General features: G+C 46.3%; 1 protein-coding gene across 3 annotated transcripts in view; it reads left to right on the top strand.

Annotated features, from left to right (window-relative positions):
• The window catches only part of LOC118508869 (protein prickle-like), a 104,919-nt gene that overhangs the window by 72,918 nt on the left and 14,741 nt on the right, over positions 1 to 17,260 (top strand). For 2 of the 3 annotated variants that reach the window (XM_036048658.1, XM_036048659.1), the window contains exon 1: positions 5,774 to 5,937. The exons of the other annotated variant lie outside the window; for it this stretch is intronic. The gene's annotated coding sequence lies outside the window, so the exon portion shown is untranslated. Of the gene's footprint in view, positions 1 to 5,773; positions 5,938 to 17,260 lie in introns of those variants that run through there. 3 annotated transcript variants of the gene reach the window in all.

Genomic DNA, 17,260 nt, shown 5'->3' on the forward strand with positions numbered 1-17,260 from the left:
CATTTCATTCATCGGGTATGAAAGGTATCGGGTGTATTTTTTTTGGGCGAAAGTGTTACTACGGCGACTTCATGCTTTGCTTGCTTTTCGTTTTTCCGGCGTCGGTGTTTTGAGTTGAGAGTCGGGTGAGACAGTGTGGGTGAGATTTCTTGTGCTCGAAGCTGAGGATGCATAACATAAACGTGATTTCACACGCGCTAGAAACTAATGCGTCCTTACTTCGGGTGATTTGACAAACGAAAAGATTTCACCGACACGACAAAGAAGGTTTCTTTCGGAAGGCCCTGCCGAATGTTATTAAGCTCTCTGTTTTGTGTACGAACCATGTTAGTTTGTCATCATTTACGCTTGGTTCAGAGCGGTTCTAGGTTTGAACAAAGAACCTTTGAGCTGGTTCTATCGATGATAGATTATTTCACTTTTTATTTCGATCCTTCCATAGCATCCATAGCATCGATCCAGTATCCATTACAGCATACTTTGATTGAGTTTATCTTTAAATGTTCTCTAAAATACTCAACAATGGTTTAAACGTACGATGCGTATGCGATGCGGAGGAAAGTAACACAAGCCAGTGAGAATTGACGGTCGAGTAGCATAGAATGAATGAGCTTCCCGACCCGTTGCTTCCAAACAGTGAGCGAAAACATAACAGGAAAATAGGTAAAGTCCGGAAGTGTCAAAGCAAGGTTTGGAGCTTTTTGTGGGATGTGGTTTTTTTTGTGGTTGTCTCCTCTGTTGTTGTATGTGTGTTTTAATTTAATACTGTCTCTTTGCCACCGTTCTGGGCCTTCGTTTCCGCTCAATCAGGGGTTTCCTTTTCATCCAAATATTGGGCCGGTTTGCGTTGGGTTGCACAAGCGGGAGAGTTTTTGGCTGGTTTGTGGTTTTCCTCATTTTCCCTTTACGATGCAGTGATTCCCTCGTGTACCTTGTACCTTCCTCGATCATCTTTGTGCCAAGTGTTCTCGCTGCCAGGCATCAATATTTCACTGTCATCTCAGCCTCCCTCTGCTGAGGCATTGAGGGAACGCAGAAAAACCAACGTCCCAAGCGTACCGACGTGTGCCGGCGGGAAATGCTAAATAAGAAAATAATTTAATGTTGCGAGCTAAGGCGCTTCGTTGTTCTGCGCTTGTGTGGTGGCAGGATTAAGGCCAGAGGAAGGTGAACGGAGTAGTGTAGGATAGATCCACTAGCAGAGGGAAAGGGCAAACGTTTAAGCTGCCCGAGAACACGACCGAAAAGACACGGAAACCACATTAGCCAACTTGTGATGGTTGGTTATCAGCATCTTACACAACGGTGGGTCTGCCAACTGCGAACTGGAGAACTGCGCAATATATCGGAGAAAGGCAAAAAGAAAAATTGAACCAAAGAGTCTAAAATCTTGTTCGGAAGTGCAATGTTTTTAAACTTGAATAAACATTTAGATATGCTTTTACAACCCTTTTCATAAAATCGTATCGATTGTGGCTCATTTGAAATGTAGCGGAATATCTTAATTTTATTGTTTCGAATAGTATCTTCGTATTGAACTTTGCTTGCTCCTATATTAATTCGATTATTTTCTTGCATTTAATCACACGCCCCATAATCACACTGTTCTATTGGCTTGACGACGTATTAAAAACTTTTCTTGTTGCGTTGTGTGTGTATTTTAAATCCTCGATTGCATTTCCTTAATATCCATGTTCCAATCGACCATAAAACTTAAGCTTACAGTCTCACACCATGGAATTAGTAGGTAACGGAGATAAGTTACCGGTCAAAAGACCCCTTGTACGGTAATTACCGCTTATCGGATCCGTCCGGCCGGCTTGTATATGTTACACCAGCATAAAGAGAATGTTCAATTACCAAAATTGCTAAAGCGCTGTACTCCCGGCAAAAGCAACTCGCATCACCTTTCTGGTAACCTTCTGGCAACGGAACGGGATTTAGTTGGCAGGCTGACACAGAGTAGTTTCGTTAAAAATCCAGCCCTTCCTACGTACGCACACACGCCCTCATTTGTTGGCCGATTGTGCCCGCAATGACGGTAAAGAATCGAGGAATCGTAACACTGCGCACGTTATTATGTTGCGAGAGCGCGAGAGCATTATGCTGCCTGGGGCCATCCTTCTGCAGGCGGTCGTGGAACATAAAGAATCCTATGCACAGCGCACGACGCTGCTTTGATCCCGAGCTATGATGGGGTTTGACGAGTGCCAAGGTTTGGCAACCGAACGCAGTGGAGTGAAGGGCATTTTTTCCTGCTGCAACATGCACATTGCCAATTCATTCGCCACAAGATAATCTTTATCTTTGCTCCATGGCGACGTGGTTGGCGAGAGGACTATTAAAAGACTCCGTCTTTCGATAATCTGCGCTGAAAGGAAGGAATGCTACGATGTTTGTACGTTGCCTATGCCTCGTGTAACGCAGAGATTCGCTAGGGGATGAGGGAAATGTTCTTTTCACTGCAGGAAGACTGATAACAGATGCACAGACAGCGCATAAGTAATACGAGCAGCAGTAAAACTCATCAGCGGTGAGCAATAATTTTCTTTCTTATTTCCCATTTTGTGCTGCAGTCCTTCTCCGTCCGATATTGACACTTTGCAGCTACTGCTTTCTCGTCCAGAAGGCATTATACTTTCGCCGAATGGAGCTAAAGGTCCGTCCACTTACCGTGTGGTGTATCGTTCCACGCAATCCAGCTCTGTGTGCTGCAACCGGGAGAAACTCTGGAAGCTAAGACCGTTCTGTTTGCTCCTCTATTAATATTCGTCCAAGCGTATCGCGCCTGAACGAGCAGAACTTGCCATTTATGTTCTCGAGATCCCCTCGCAAAAGGAAGTTCCTGCCCTTTTTAGCGTCCCTAAAGGAGGGATCGTTGGCCGCTTCCCATTCCTCGAACGGAACAAAATCCGATGAAACTCTCCAAGAGGATGAATTTTCACACCAACAGCATCGGGACGTGTGGACATTCCCCCTTCATTTCGGACGTGCTACACGTCAGCGTCTGGGTACGATTGGGCAAATGAATGTCTTCAAAGAAACTGAGGGGCATTTTTATTTTTCACGGAAAGGGTCGTGGCCACTTGCTGCCGGGGAGATTCGAAGATTCAAGCAGAGATGGTTCGATTTGCTTTCGTTTCGTCTCACTTTATGACCCGTTTGTGAACGTCCTCCAGCACGCATACACGTTCCTTCGAGTGAGTATGGTTACTTTCTAGGAAAAATAATGTTGGGTACATATAAACGGTAAGAATACGTATGCATCATAAAATGCTTGCGAACCGGTAGCCAAGCAGAACAGGAAAAGGGACGCCAAGGGACGCGCGATCGCTTCACACGGAAAATCCCATGTGCGTTCACTGTAGCATAACTGCACTGGAATGTGCTCTCTCGCTTTTGCCTCTGTTTCCTATCGTCGACAATGATCACCGCGTCGTCGGACAAACTGTTTATGTGTGGGGAGCAAAGTGTTGTGGTGTATTAGCCGGTGCACCGACTGTATTGGGCACCGTTGCACAACCCGAAGCAGATGTAGCCGCCGGTGCAGTCAGTGACTCTAAGCATCCACAAAAAGCGCCCAGAATAACTCGTCTGTTTTGGTTTTTGTTTAGAGAGAACTTCAACTTTTGTGTTGATTCGTTATTCATCGCGAGCGATCGAGCGGGGGGCTGGCAGAGAGTGAAATCGACGTGAAGCGTAAAAGACGCGGTAAACTCACTGAATATGAAAATGCGAATGCTGTTGCTTGTTTTGCTTTTTGTGTGTGAGAATGAATTGAAAGCCAGCCTGCTCGAGCATCGAACCGACAACCAAAGCAGTTCCATTTCATTCCATTTCATTGCACTAGGACCTGGGAAGAGGGGACCCCAGCAGCGAGAGCAGTACGTGCTCTGGAATGGGAGGGAAATGAGTTCGTTCTGGAAAAGTTACCACATGTGCAAATCATAATAATACGCCACAGCGAGTGAATAGTGATACACTTCAAGTTCTGGCAGGAACATGGAAACGGGAGTTGTTAAGACATTGGTTCTGGATGCATTTGAACCCGTAGGGCTCGGAGATAGGAAGGAGGGTGTGCCGAGTGCATCGGTGAAAGGTATCAGACTAATTCCTGTGGGTACGATACGACACGGGCGGCAAAACTCAACCACTCGGGTGAATGGTCGTATTGGAAAGTATGCAGTGCATATACAGGTGCAGAGCGAGTAAAACCGGCATGCATAGCACAAGCCCTCCCGATGCAGAGTGCAAAGGGTTGTACCTTCATTTCCTGTCCGCCTTTTGTAAACCGACCTGCCTTGGTACACTGGAGACGGTTGCATCTCGTTAGGTTTTTCTTCTGTTGTGTTTTAATTTTCGGTTTGTTTATTTGTTTGGTTGTTTGCGTTATGCTGTAATGGCTGCTGCTGCTGCTGTTGCTGGCTGCACGGGGGGTACGCGTTGGGGTGGAATTGTTTTTTTCGAGAGTATTTTGTTGTGCTTCTGGATAAACATTGAATGCAAACCTCTTCCCGATCAAAGGTTGTGAGCGGAAGACAACATACTTGCGATGACTGTTTGCTCAACTGCTAACGTGAATGAACTCCAAACGAAACAATAATTTCGACGGCGGTCGGATAGCCAATCGTGTATTTGGTTTTTCCTGGAAGAGGAGTTTTTTCGTCATCAATGATTTTTGTTTTATATTGCTCTGTTTTACCTATTTTAAACTATGATACACTTTTTAAATATTTAAATTGCATCACGGTACACATATAGCGGAAAACCTGCATCAGGAGACTGCACGCAAATCCTGCCTGTCCGGTGCATGGCTCACACGCAATATTGTACACAAATTCTCGCAGGCTTGCACGCAGCACTTTCCGCGTTGCAAGCTTGCATGCAATTGTTGTTAACTGCCTGAACGCAATATTTCAAGCAAGTGACTGCGGACAATGTTGGACACCAGCTGCACATGTTGGCACTGAAGTTTAAAGCCGATCTGAAAAACGGACTCCTTCAAAGTACGAATACTAGAAACATTAGAGATTCTCGAATCAAAAATGGTCTCACTAAAATGTTAATGTCTTATTTCTGACTAATGACACTAGCACTTACGACACAAACATAAAATCAACACAATCTACATCACATCTGCTATCCTGCGAAAGGTAGAAGCATACGATCATATCACTGAACAATCATTAGTACCGCTTTGTCGGTGATCATCACATTCATCCGTTCCGTTTTTTTAGTTTTCCCACCAAAATCAGTGACACGGAACTGAAAAAAAAAACATGAATTTTGGGCCTGATAGATTAACCCTCAGGGCGAAGCAACAAGTGCAGCAGCAAGTCAAACCCCTCGATCACTCTATCGAGAAGCATTTCCTGTGTTGCCCTGTTTTGTCCCTTTCGTTTCAGTTCGTTGCATATCGCGGTAAATTTTTAAAGATAGGCGCCCCCCATCAAAGTTCGGCGTCGGTATTTTAAAAACGATTTCCATCAAGGTGATTGTGCGTCGGAGGTCCTGCTGTATGTTGTTTGGTTCGTCTGAACTGAAGCTGCTCACGGACAAACGAAGACGGAGCAAACGTCTTCGGGTGATGGCACTGAGCAAGCGAGTGCTCAGGGCTCCAATGAGTTACCAAAAAATCCTCTCGCGAGTGCTCTGCTTTGATCTCAGTTTCTTGGAGAAACCCAGCATAAACTCTCGCGCGCACCTTTTCTTGAGGTATCCACGAGGTGTCCGTTGCGCCATTTAAAACCCTCCCTTTCATTGTGAGTCACGATCTCGGGCGGTTCGAACGTCGATCGACGCGGTTAGTGATACGAAACCAGTCAGGCGTGTTGTGTGCATAGGAAAATTCGGTTGTAACTGCAACTAGTCGTTTGTGGTTTTCAACAAAATTGTGCAATGGTTTTATTGTACTTGGCGCAAAAATTCATGTGAATGGTAGGATCTTGATCAGATTGAAATGTGCCTGTGATGAAGCAGTGTCCAGTGAAGTGATCGGAAAATCAAACCAAGCTACAGTTTAGCGGTTTATGCTGTGGTGACTTTTATTACCCGTCGTATTCGTGCGTGATAGAGTGAAAAGGATCGGAACCGCGAACAGCCCGGGAAAGCCGGCTAACGATCGGAGCGCAGAACGAAGAGAAAACGAAAGAAAACACTCGAAAAAGGCAATTTATGTTGCTGTTGTGCGCGAGCTCGCATCGTAGCGGGCTGAAATGCAGGTGAAACAGTGCAGCAGGCAGCGGGATCAATCGTAGCTACCCAAAGAGAAAGACTGAGAGAGAGAGCGAGAGAGAGAGACTCTGGTGTTGAAGCAGTCGAACGATCCGATCGAGGATCACAATCATAAAGTTTGCGACCCGCTGCTACTACGTCACATTTCTTCCTTTTTCTTTATATTAACAACGAGACGGTAACTTTGTAGTTGTGTATTACCACAATACTGTGTGTGTATGAGTGTTTTTATGAAAGCCGAGCGCTAGTGTGGAATTTGTAGTTCGTGTGTGGAAAAGCGAGAAAAGCACTCGAGTCAAGAAGGCTTCCGGGTGCTAAGCTTGAGCACTCTTTCGCCAGCAAATTTGAAGCACACTCTAGCGTTTGTTGCTTCCAGCCAAGCACTAGGCTGTTTAGCAAACAATTTGTCGACGCGATACATTTCAATGTTTTCCTATGCTGAACGGCCTCACATTTCGGTCACTAAAACGGTTATTACTACATCGCACATCGTAGAAGGAACTATTGCAGTCATTTGCTTGTGTCGCCCCTATGCACTCTGCACTGCTGTGTGTTGTGCATAATTCCTCCCGTTTGCTCGCTTCACAAAAATGCCATTCGATCGACAAAACTCGTTTCTCGTCGGCACGCTTCGGTGTGTTTGTGCACTTGGTTTCGTAGTTGTTTTCTTGTTTGTGTTGGTTTGTTTGTTTTATTTTTCGAATGTCTCAACATTTCGATGGAACGGGGGAGCAAAGATTAAGAGGAAATCGAATCAACTTAACTTCCATGTGTGTGCGCTTTTGGCGTTATGTTGGCGGTTCAGTGAGCGGAATTGGCGTACACATTACCGAGCATTATGTCTCCAGAAGAAGGAAGCCAGCAGAAGTAGAGTCCGTCCGTCGTGATAGGATTGGAGCCAAATATGCTTGCTTTCCAGCGGAAGCTGTTACCTAATTTATGCAGTAGGGAGGAGGAACGGAAGCAAAGTAGTAATCCTCGAGCGAACCCTTATGACGTACAGCGGTCCGTGGTCTTCTGGCGCAATTACGACAAATGTATCGTAAGATCCGGTGGACCCAGATAATAGCAATAATACAAGCGGCTTAAAATCGAAAGGCAACCGCAGGCCCTTAGCGCCCGGTTTCGATCTCAGGCCCGGCCAACACGCAAAAACCTATCCTGCAAGTGGTTTTGCTCTCTTTCGCTCCGTTCCTAGTTATGTGAATACAAGCAATGATCTCCATACGGTGCGCGGTTGTATTAGTTGATTATGATTAATGGTCGCCAGAGGGCGGGAAGTCGAAGCTGAGGATGGCGTTCCGAAGGGTGCTTAGATGTCTGGCTAGTTAGGCGGGAGTCGATCGTTTTTTTTTTCACCGTCGCTCCTAGGGCAAACTCGAACGGAACACATAAGACTGAAGAGCGCCCACCAGAAGTGTACCGTCTTGAGAGCACATGTTGCGCGATCGCTCCCGGTTCCGATGGGTCCTTCCGGAGGAATGTGCAGGGTAAGCTTGGAACGGACGGGAAAGGAAATAGACACCGGTTTTGTGAAGACAAAATAAAAAGAAGGAAGTATCTCGAGACAGCGACCACGAGCACCAAGCAAACGTAAATCAAACGATCAACCTGAAAGAAGCAAAGCAACACAAAACCTGTTGAAGAGAAACCACAAGCTTAGAGGGATCGGGGCGATAACCCGCCGCAGTAGGAGTGGAGGTGACGGTAGGGAAAATAAAAGCATTTGATGTCGGGTCGGACAAGAAAATGAAGCGCAAGGCAAAGCCTGCATGTCCATGTCCCAGGGAAGAAAGCCACGCAGGATGTCGACTTGTCGGTGATCAATGAAAACCGATGGGATAGAAAGAAATTTAAAATTTCGGTTACACTACAGAAAGACTTCAACGCGTGACGTACATATAAGCGACGAACCTCTGTTTTGGGGCGGTACGTGAGCGTGCGATCGCTGTTTCGCCTTTGATTTGAATCGCTTTTTACCCTTACGGATATGTCGTGCAATGTTGTTACGTGTGTGTGTGTGTCATTTGATGGGCGTCATTGGGCCTTTTACAAATGAAATTTGTTCCCTCAGGAAAGGATGGAAACATGAGCAGAGATCAAATTGACTGTTGATACGATATGTTACCGATTTTTAAAAGCATCTGGTTGGCATTCGAGCACGGGCTAGAAAGAAAGTAAAAGAACAATCTAAACAATCGGCGACCGTTCCCGCATGATCGCGGTGGAATCGACCCAAGGGGCATGTGATTCACGCTCTCGTTTCGCGCTTCGTTTCCATTAAATGTTTTTGCTTCGCAGATCAGGGGAGCATTCGGGACGCTCGAACGAATCCGCCTGCTCCCTGACACACGAACATACGTGCAGACCCTTGGGGGCTAGAGGCTGCGTCACACGGTAAGAGGCACCAGCATGGGATTGGATCATGTGAGAGCCAAGTGCGAAAACACTCTTAATCCTAATCTGCCAGACCGAGATCAGGTCTCTGGCTTACGGTAAATCACCGCAAATGGAAGCAGCCCGCTCCCAGCGTAGTCCGCTTCGATGGAATGGGAATGCTTTGAGCACCCGTCGTCATCCCGTCTTGCCCCTTACAATGTATTCCTATTACGCTGGCAGCACCATAAAATAGCACTCTGGATGCGCGTGTTTGTTGGCCGCGAGGAGCAAACCGGTGAAACAAAAAAACTTTTCTATCAAGCGGATTATTTAACGCTAATTCTACTACAACCTATTGCTATCTCCTTTTCCACCATGCGATTGCAGCTCAATATAAGGAATACATGCGTCGTTGGAGTTTTATGTGCATGAAAATCAGGTCGTAAAGTAATCTCCATTTGACAAAAGCTTGCTGAAGGAACACTTTGAAGTACATTAGTTTATTTCTGTTTCTTGAATGGAATTTGAAGGTGTTGTTATATCACCAGCTACCGCATGCTGACAGTTGTCTTGATTGATCTTTATATGACATGGGACATGAAAGTATTCTGGTCTCGGTGTTTATTAATGAAAGCGCTAAATGAATGAAATGAAGCATTCCGGTGAATCGAGTCCCCAAAATGCAGAAATTTTCTTTTTCGAACCACTCAAATGGGTCGTCTAAACTTGTGTGAGATACGTTTTCCATTACAAACGCTAAACGAAGTCTGCAGTGAGCCATTTGTACTTTAGTTGCTATGCTCGTTTCAGGCGGTACGGCGTGAACTCACACACGCTATCTTAAATCAGCGAGATCGTCGTGTTGCGTGTTCTTTTATCATTCAGAAGCAATGTGCTGGTCGGTTTGGGTCACGCGTTTCTGCGAGAGTTTCTTCCGAAGAATGAAACAGTCGTAAAACAAATCCCTCCACAGATAACACCGCGCACAGAGTCAGCCAGACATCTTGAATCAAGCACGCCGCATTGTAGGCACAAAAAAGCACAAGTTGAAAAGGAGAGAAGAAAATAGATTCCATTTTTAAAACGCACCATAATAAGCTCCAACAGCAGCTGCTGCCTAGCAAAGCTATTTTCTTTCGCTTTACTGCTACAGAAGGCGTCGTCATAAGGGGCGGACATGACACCGATATGAGGAGAGCATTTTTTTCACCTCTCGCCCGTTCTGTTTACGGCAAAGTGGTAGAATCAAATGCAGGTGAAAATGGGAACAATGGGGCAAGAGGCTACCCCTTGCAGGCAAGTGTACGGGGTTGAGCTGTGAATGAGCTTTCCAGAGGCACTAGAGGCTGGATAAGGGCTGGTAGGTAAAATAATTTGTAATCGTTACGCACGAAGCCTTCCGATCGGTCAGATTGGTGTTGTCGATGTTGAATCTCACGTTGCACAGATTTCCTGGTTGCAATATAGGGCTTGCAGCCGAGTGCATCCTTGCAAGCGGGCTGCAGTGACTCGAGACAGGAAGTAATTATTCCTTGCGTAACGAAAATCTAAACCGGAGGATGGTTACGTGCCAGAGAGAAGCACGGAATTCCCGCGCATACCTGGGCGCATTTTTTCACAGTTTATTCTCGTATCTCTGTTGCTACGGAACGCGCGTCGGGTGTGAAAAGAATGTTGCAATGGTGCAAAGAATTGCCGCTACGAAGGTTAGGTTGGAAGAGATTCACCGGAAAACCCTTCAAGTTGCAACAGAGAACTGCTTCCTTGCCATTAAGACAATAAATTAAAGTTCAGCATAGAACGGTTTCGATGCATAGTAAAGATGTGTTTGCATTCAAGGGTTAAAATGTACTGTTTTGCATCGCAGCAGCGTCTATTGCCGCTTGGAACATGTGCAGAAAAGGTAAAAAGATGCAGGAATAAATTGCGCGAAAAAGTGTTGCCAATGCGAATGAACGCCTAAGCTTCGAGCAAGGTGCAACGAGTGTAACAGGGCGGCTCTGTTGCGTCCATTTCTCATCCACCGTGCACAATTGGAATCAGAACATTTTCTGCATCAGCGAAGGTTGCGAGCAGCGAAGTTCTCAATGGCTGGGAGAAAAGACGCTGCTTGTTATTTTTGGTTGTTATTCCTCTTCTCCACTGGAGCTTGCAGCGTAGGTTTACAACAACGACGTTTCAACGATCACGGTCAGAGCAGAGCGGGGGAAAAACGCCACGACGGAGAATAAGTTTCTTACAAGAGACGACAGACGGTTAAAGACACCATCGGGGGTTCTCTTGTGTCGATGCGTTGTGTGGTGCTTTTAACGGCGGTTCCCTTTCCCGATGGTCCAACGGCTCGTCCAACTATTATTAGTATTATAATACACACCATGCACACACCGCGAGTAAAAGAGAACGCAGGGTTGCACTTGCAGTTCTGCTCCACCAAGAACGACCAGAAGCTGGTGCAGAAGCCCCTCGGTGTACTGGGCTGCATGTTATTCAACGACTTTTTGTTTGTCTCTTGCGAGCTTCTCTGCTCTATAGGCTGCGCCAAAGACTTCAACGATCGTCGAACGACGAACCCGAACCTCGAGCTAGGGTTACCCGCGATGCATACACGTGAAAGAAAACAGAAGAGCGCAGAAAGGATCGAGAGAAGGTGTACGTTTGCAGAACGCCCCGAGGCGTTCCGTGGATGGAATTCATAAAGAATGCGGTGAGGTGCGGCATTGGAGGAGGCATCGCTGGAAAAGAAGAGGGCAAAGATCAAGTGGCAAAAGAGGGCGATGGAGGGAACGAGGTAGAAAGATCGTGTAGTAGCAACACGCAAATCAACCTGCCAGTTGGCCAGTCCACTAGGACGAAAGCGTTCGATGAAGTGGTAGCTATTTGCTTTGGCTCATAATTTGTTCCTCGTTGCCAGCAGCAGTACACACAGGCTTTGTGCGTTTTTGCACCTTTGTTTTATGATCGTTTTGCTGCGTCTTTTGGCGAGAGGATGTAGAGGATCCGATCTCGCAGTGTGCTTCCAACTTCATGCGTTCGAAAGCTTTTAGTTCTTTGAATCGGTTTAGCGTTTCGGAGAGATGAAAAAACAAAAAATCACTGCCACCGTTTCAACTATTCTAGATGTGTGTGTGTGTGTTGTGACTCCATCGCGATTAACTCGTGTGCAGGGGAATCTACTTCGGGCGAAAGCGATAATTTTTCAAACGCACAGCAACCCGTCCAGCCAGCCGCAGATGATTGTGTTTTGGCTTGCGGCTATCGAAACGTTGGATGATTAAGCGGGAAGTTTTGTTTTTATTGGAAGCACCATTTATTCCACAAATTCTCGAAAACATAAATGAGCAAGAGGCGGTCCTGACTGTCTGGTAGCCATCGGGCTGTTTCTCGAATTTGGTAGCCATAATTGGAGGACTTTTGGTGGAACACACTTCCTTCCTCGAGCCTTATTTTGTGGTGTCTCTCTTGGTTTGTACGGATCAAACAAGTATTTTTAGAGCTGCATAATTTTTGTAAAACCAAAATTACATTCATCAGTATTTTTTCCCGGAGGAGAGAAAGAGAGAAGAGAATGGGAAATGTTAATTGCACGCACGAATGTACCCCGCGCGCATAATCATGGAGCCATAACTCAAAACGAGGGAATAAAACTGAACCGGAGGCATTCCGAAGAAAATTAATGTCCTTACTTAACCAGAAATATGATTCAACCGGGATGGGTTCTTCATTCCAATTATTTAAAATAGTTGCCCTCGTGCGGTGTGATGTAAGAACAGGTCGATTCGTATGAAGTTGCAGCTCCTCGGTTGCGCGCTCTGCTCAACACATGACCATGACGTGCTTGTCGTTGCACCAGTAAGCGCTCAAAAAAAGTGACAGCTTCCATTGGCCATATCGCCAGCAAAGTAACCTTTTGCACTTTCGCTCGACCCGGGCAAAGGAAGCCTCAAATTTGGAGCTTATTATTTTGGACCAACTTCCACGGTGGAAGCGATGGAAAATTCACACGCGTCCAATTAAGCTCAGTTAACAAAGCCGACCCAAAATCTTGTTTGCAACCGCACTCCGTCATGGCTGCTCATCATTGTCCATGCTCCTATGCTTCTCGGGTGCAGATCACACACTGCTAAGCGGTTTATCATTCTGCCTTTTCTATTTTGGGAAATTTCAATCCGTTCCAACCTCTGCGTTCGTTTTCTGGCTGGTGGAAAAAAACGTTCGCACCCGGAACGGGATCGGAAAACGAACCCGCAAGCAAGACCCACACCAGTGCCTTCCCCGGCGTAGGTTGGGAATGCGAACGCGTTTATGAACCCGCATTTTAGTTTCGTTGATTGTGCTGAGCTCAATTTTACGCGCACGTAATTCGCAGTAATTGAGGCAAGCGATGCAAAAGCCACCAACTCTCGAGGGGCGCAGAGAAAGGAATCAGGAGAAGGAAAACAAAAAGCACACTTACAAACTCACATACACATCCGAGATAGGTTGAACTGGGCAGAGGGCAGTGTGTTTTTGGGGCTTTAGCGTGATGCGTGTACGGCATCGTAGGCAACTAAGAAAACTAAGCCAGGGAGCGAATAGAGCCCGTGGAAGAGCAACAGAGCACGAATGCATTTGAGGTAACTGACGACGGGGTGGCGTGTAGTTGCAGAGCAGCGGGGGATTGGGTTGAGCCGAGTGGATAATTAGCATAGCATAGTCCGAGGCAATCATCATCACCCATCGGTTTGTTCCGTTCCGAGTCAATCGTGAAGGAAGGATGCAAAACAACGAAAGAGGAAGAAACGGACGCATAGAGAAGGCTCCCGGAATGGACATTTAAATATGGCATCGTTTTAAAGGCGCACCGCACCACACACGGGATAGTTTGTTGGTTTAAGTCTGGCTTAACGCAATACGGCAACAGGTCTCGCACCGGAAAGGGCTCCTTTCTGTTTGACCCATTCCGGATAATGTACGACGGCTTCACGCTACTTCTACCATTTTTCGCCACAGACCCACCGATCCACCATCAATCATCGGTACAACCTACTTCGGGTCACCTGTTGTCGCCGCCGCTTCGCGCTAGACGCCGATGGGGTGGATGAATGTGGTAGTAAAGGAGGTCAACACCGGTCTATTGGATCGAGCTCAGCGGTTCGTCGCCTGCCTTGATTGGCCTTCAATTACCGGTTGCGGGTTCGGGATGGCCGGGAATGAGGCGCGATGAGCGACTTTAATTATATTGCACACTCGAACCATCCCATCGTACGCGACGTGCCGGTCGTGTGAACGTTGCGAAGAAAATATGATGGGTTTGTCGCTTGCGGTCGTCTGTTGATCGAGCGAGCGAATCTTGCGTTGCGTTGTGTGTCGTAAATCGATAAAAACGAAATCGATCCGGATAAAAAGATTCATCCGTGCGTCGATATATGATTGTGTCGTATCGTTTCACCTTCGCGTCCCATCTCTTTCCGTTCGCCATCATTGCGTTTTGTGGATGGAGATGGATTGTTTTATAAGCGTACGATCGCTTTTAATCCTCCGCCGACTTTTATTGGTCCGAGCGAGCACTTCTTGAATCGTCTCCCGTCATTGCTAGCCACGTAAGAGGTGGCCAATTTAAACAACCAAAACTCGAAATGGGATGGGACAGCAGGCACCTACACACAACGCCACCCCTGTGGGCAACACAACATTTGGCTTGGCTTCCTCCAACCGTGCGACCGAAGTGGGAGTAGGCTGAAAATGCTGACGCCTTGCTGTGCCGTTCCGAACGCTGCAAGTGACCAGCAGATAATTTGGAGATGTCGCAACACATGCAGCGGGTGTTGCGTAGTTTATTTTCCCCGTGCTGCTCTCGATCTTCTCATGCTGGGTTTTCGATGGTTCAAATCAATTTATCGTGAGGTTACTCATGAGCAGTAATCACGATCTCAACACCATCGGTGAACATTTGATCGTGCAGTGAACTTCCAGCGCTTCGAAAATCTGAAATCGATTAATGTCGATTCGAGCTGCTCAATACGATTGTATAATGTAACACCATCTAGCTTCCAACTGGAGCGGGTTGTAGAGCCTAGTTTCACAGGAGAACCAACTAAAAGTTCATTTAATCTGTGACGACTTCCAACGATATGGCCCAGTTTCTTTTGCCGCCAACCGGTCACCTAAAATGAGTGGGGATGAGAAAAACTGAAAAAGCCTTTCTTTTGAACGTATCCATTTCCGGCTGCCTTGGCCACGAAGAGGGGAAGGTAATCGAAAATGTGTCAACATTTCAGCGATGCTTCTGGGGACTTCAAAGGCGAAATCATTAGACAGCTCCCCAGTTATCCCGGGTGGGGAATAACACATTAGACTACAAATAACTTTCGATTGAAAAATCTTCCAGCTATTTCTCTTGACGTTCCCGTTTGAGCAGAATCAGGTCCAAAAACAACACTGGCCTCACTTAAATGTTCTTCCCCAGCGGGTGGTTTTGGCCGCGATGAATAGTGTGCCTTTTCGCCACGGGTCCCCGACTGTGATGGGTGAATTTTTGCCGTCATGTTTTTTTCTACTAGCGACGGTGTTTGAAGGTGGTCTTTCCATAACAGTTACTTTCGTCGCTTAACTCATCCATCAAATCTTTCGTGTCTGGCAAGTGCGCTTGTGCGGAACCGCTCGACCATCGCCCGGTGGTGGAAAGCTTTGTTGCTATATCTGGTACACGAGTTTTTATTCTGAAATGCCAACTGGATGAAATATTCAAAAACTTTATGTTTCCAGCTCAGCCCGTCTACTCAACAACGGATCCTGTCCTTCGGCTCGAATCAAACAAACAGACAAAAAATATAACTTGAAACATTTCGACATTCTACTTCGGAATTTAGGTTGAGCTGCCTTCCTCTGGGCTTCAGCGTTAGAAAAACAAAACCGGTGCCATACAGTGACCGATGTTATGTAGCAGGCATCAACATCGGCAATAAAAGCAACCTTCAGAACCGGACATCCAATAGCGGCCCGAATCTCGGGCGGCCGGGCATGATTAACCACATTTTGTTTTCCAATTAGCCGGATTTAAATTTTCTTCTGCTTCTCATCAATTCTCATAGAGTCTTTAGGCTGGGGCGGAGAAAAGTGGTGGATGATGAGACGGCAGTCTTCTCCGCCAGACGGTAGATTGCAATAAGCCTCGCACCACTTCTAGGGAGTCATGTGTGCGTTTCAGTGTGTATGTACGATGTGTGAACATGTTCATCGTGAATGAGGGCATTGTGCGAGCGACCAAAGATGTTAGTGATGAGGCCCGTTCCGTTCTTCAGGCACTAAACCGTTTCTAATTTGATTTATCTTTCCTACCGACCGCCTCCCACCTTGCTAGGCGGATGAGGCGTGCTTTGGCATGTGTGTAGAATTGGCGTGAGAAGTGGAATAATTCCGCTTGGATTTGAAGGCAGTTTGAACATGAACTTGAATTTATGGCATCACGCAGCGAGCAGCCCGGAAATACAAACAATATTTTACGGGCTTTCGGAGCTGTTTTTGCACATTGGTTCATGTTACAATCAACACATACATAAACCACTCACAACGTAAATCTTCTGCTTCCTTTTAAACTAAACGCACCACAAACAAAGTAACCGAAAGTGTAGCATTGAAAAATGAGTCGACAAAAATGATTATTTTCTCATAATGGCACGAATCGATTTCGAACCTCTTTTTACACGCCTGTTAGGAGAGTGTCCGACAGCGAAACAGTGGTAGCTTAAGCGATTCGCTACTGAACGAACCGTCTTTGTGGAAACGTCTTCGTGAATTATTGGATTAATGTTATATTAATGCTTAACAAGCAAAAGTGACCGGGGAAACGTGGGTTCTATACGGCTAAGTGGCCATCGTCACACAGCTAAACAAAATGATGTGATGCTTGGCGATGATTTGGCGAAGAAATAAATGTGTTTCCTCTCGCATATCCTGATGGTGTGACATTCCTCCCTTGCTTGTTCGAAATGGTGTGAAATTGTTTGTACGCATGTTAATTCTCACACCTGGCCTGGTCCCAATCAATCCGGTTGAGATCCGTGAAGGAGAGTCGTTCGTTCGGATCGTTTCTCTAAGCCGTAAAATTGCCTGTATGTGCCTAACGAGACGGCCGCGGTCCGATCATAATGATCACTTTTGTTTCTTTCGTGGGATGAGCTACGATGCTCTCGTGGTGCTTGGACTTGGACATCCTTACGTCAGTGGGAAGAAAGCATCCGCTTTTAATTAACGATTTCCTAAACCGAACGCAAATCGCAACGATCGTTTCTCTCTAGTGTTCCTGCTACCTGAATCAACTTCAACCGGCTGGGGGGAAGCTTACTTCGTCTGCCCAACGCTTGATCGATTGGTGTATACTAACAATGTTGAGTTAGTCGTGGCGGCAGCTGTAGGCAGCACCAAAAAGGAAGGGAGATTTTGGACGAATGAAAACTTTCGTTTTCCCAGCCAAATGCTGCTATAGTGGTGTTGATTTTCTGTTTCCTTTCGGTTTGGTTGTTTTATTTGTTATCACCATTCCCACATTCCCGCCGCATTGCTTAGGGCGAGGGACTTTTCACATTTTACGATGATTTACATTCACCGAAAGTCTTCGTTTTCGGTGGCTACCGTTTAGCCTGCGGGTGCTTTTCGGTTTCATTAAATT

Source organism: Anopheles stephensi, chromosome 3 (genome assembly GCF_013141755.1).
Source record: "Anopheles stephensi strain Indian chromosome 3, UCI_ANSTEP_V1.0, whole genome shotgun sequence".
Taxonomy (NCBI): Eukaryota; Metazoa; Arthropoda; class Insecta; order Diptera; family Culicidae; genus Anopheles; species Anopheles stephensi.